This window comes from Tupaia chinensis, unplaced genomic scaffold (assembly GCF_000334495.1).
Source record: "Tupaia chinensis unplaced genomic scaffold, TupChi_1.0 Scaffold000361_2, whole genome shotgun sequence".
NCBI classification, from domain to species: domain Eukaryota; kingdom Metazoa; phylum Chordata; class Mammalia; order Scandentia; family Tupaiidae; genus Tupaia; species Tupaia belangeri.
The window spans coordinates 4,152,500-4,155,008 of record NW_006159858.1 but is presented as its reverse complement, the minus strand read 5'-3'; the positions used below and the strand labels follow the sequence as shown (position 1 = coordinate 4,155,008).

At 44.6% G+C, this 2,509-nt stretch overlaps 1 pseudogene; it reads right to left on the bottom strand.

Annotated features, from left to right (window-relative positions):
• Positions 1-228: 228 nt before the first annotated feature.
• LOC102491740 (MKI67 FHA domain-interacting nucleolar phosphoprotein pseudogene) lies at positions 229-1,387 on the bottom strand (annotated as a pseudogene).
• Between the last annotated feature and the right edge of the window lie 1,122 nt (positions 1,388-2,509).

The window sequence follows — 2,509 nt, the reverse complement described above, 5'->3', positions numbered from 1 at the left end:
TATTAAAGATCAGCTGTGGGGGGCCAGCAGGTGGCGTGGTGGTTAAGGCACTGGACTCTCACATGGTCAACCACGATTCAAGTCCTGGACCTAAGTGGCTTGCTTTCTCTCTCTCCTCTCTCTCCCTGGTGAATAACAATAATAAATAAATGAAATAAAAATTTAAAAAAATCAGCTATGATGACAAAATCACATTTTTCAAAAGAAATGTACATAATACATTCAGAGTCACTGATTGCTTTTTCTTCGTCTATTTTTCCCTGAATGTTTAGGTGTTTAAGTCTCTTGTGTTTCTTCTTTTACACTGGATACAGGCTGTTTGAAAACGATTTCATTATCTTTATCATCATCATTCCTTTCAGCCACTTCAGATTTTTGTTTCTCCAAAAATGTTGGTGTACAAACTGGTGTGGGGTCCTGGCTGTCCAGTCTTCTCTGGAGTGTTAGGAGTGCCCGAAACCTTTTTTTTTTTTTCTCCTTTGGTAAAACCTGTCTTTTGTAGTTTTTTTTTTTTTTTTTTGGAGAGATTTTCGCTATAGGGCACATGTGCTCGCCATACAGACAGAGACAGAGAGACAGAAAGTGAGAAATCACCCCCCAGAGGGGATGGCCACGTCGCAATCCCTTCTCCATTCTCCTCTCAGGATCTTGGGCACGCATGCACATGTGCCTAGCGTGAGTTTTAAGCCACCGGGTCCAGGACGCGAACCACGGTTGACTATGTGGGAGCCCAGAGACATAGCCATTACGCTAACTGCTGGTCCCACTCTGTAGATTTCTGAAGATCAGTGTCTGAAAGCTTTTCCCCCCTTTTCTGTATAGTCAAGGAAGGAAAATTATAATCAATTCCTTTTTTAGCTAATCTATTCCTGAGTCATTTTTCTTTCCTTTTAAAATGCTTCTCCATCCATTGCTTTTGTAGAGGTGTCCGATCCTGATTATATCATTCCAGTGCTGGGTATGGTGACTGTTGAAATGAAGTATTCCAGTTTCTGAAAAGTTCTTTACATGCTTTTTCAGGTGGTACAGAATGACACTTCAGGAGTCTGTTAGCAAACAGGTAGTTGCTCATGGTTTCAGCAACGATCTTGGCGACATCGTCAGACTCAAACTCTACAAAGGCATAGCCTCTGCTGTTTCCAGTCCTTCTACTTCTGGACAGTCTAAATCTTGTAATAGCATCAATCTAGGAGAAATATGCTTTGATCTGGGTTTCATAAAGTGTGCTAGGTAGGTGGCCCACGTAGATTACTCCAGGAGAAAGTTTTCCTTGCTCTCTTTGCTTGGTTATGCGCCAGCGAACATGCGCAACCTCCTTCTGAAACTTGGTATCTTCCTGCGGATTCAGCAACAGGAGCAGCCCGGAGGGGAAAACTAGAGCCGCCATACTGAAAGCTCCCAAATACAAGAGCCCTGCCTTGTAACTCTTTGAATACGTTTCTCATTAATGAGCATTCTCCTCATTGCAACAACCAATAATATCATCTACTTAACCGTCTGGTAGCTTTCATCTTTGACACCTGTTTGAAGAATCGGAGATGTATGTGACAGAGGCTGAGTGTCTGGTACAAAGAAGTTTATAAATGTTAGCCAGAAGCATTAGCAGCAGCCACCGTGGAATCAAATTTTAGGGCCAGAAATGTTCTTCAGATACTGTCCTGTCTGACCCTTCCCTTTACAGCTGTGGAAACTGAGCTCCAGAGGACTTGTGGGATCACGCAGCTGGTTAAAGACAGCATGGGATCCCCGACTCAGGCCTTCCTGGGTCTGCTGAGGCATCTTTGCAACCCTACCCCATAGCCCCATGGCCCAGGGCTAAAAGTTTTCTGATCAGGGACCGCTGCGTCTGAGTTACCCCATTTGTAGGGCCTAGCAAAGGGCCTGGCATGCAGCGGGCCTCTAATAAATGAGCTTTGAATGCCTGAGCAACCTAAATTATTACCTTCTTCCTGCACTTTTGAAGAGTGAAATTTCTGAAATTCTTCAAAGGAGGCAAAACTAGATTCTTACTTTGCATACTATTTTACTACCTCTAGCCCATAGATAAGAAAATGGGCTTATGGGGACCAGCAGTTAGAGTAATGGCTATGTCGCTGAACTCCCAGGTAGTTGACAGCGGTTCAAGTCCTGGACCCAGTGGCTTAAACACACGCCGGGCGTTTGCGTGCGTGCCCAAGATCCTGAGAGGAGAATGGAGGAGAAGGGATTGTGGCATGGCCATCCCTCCCCCGGAGGGGGGGGGGGGTTTTCTTCTTTCTATCTCTCTGTCTCTCTCTGTCTTTCTGGTGAATGCATGCGCCCTAAAGCAAAAACCTCTCCAAAAAAAAAGAAAAGAAAGAAAATGGGCTTGCGGTTTTAGTGAGCAAATCTTCTCTGGACTTCTTAGGGGCTCGAAACCCAAATTATGTTTCATGAATCCTATGACTCAACTGGGATGGAGGCTGTTCCAAAGAGGTACGCTGGCTACTGGACTAGCCGAGCAGAGAGGTAGGAAATATAAAATTTGAAG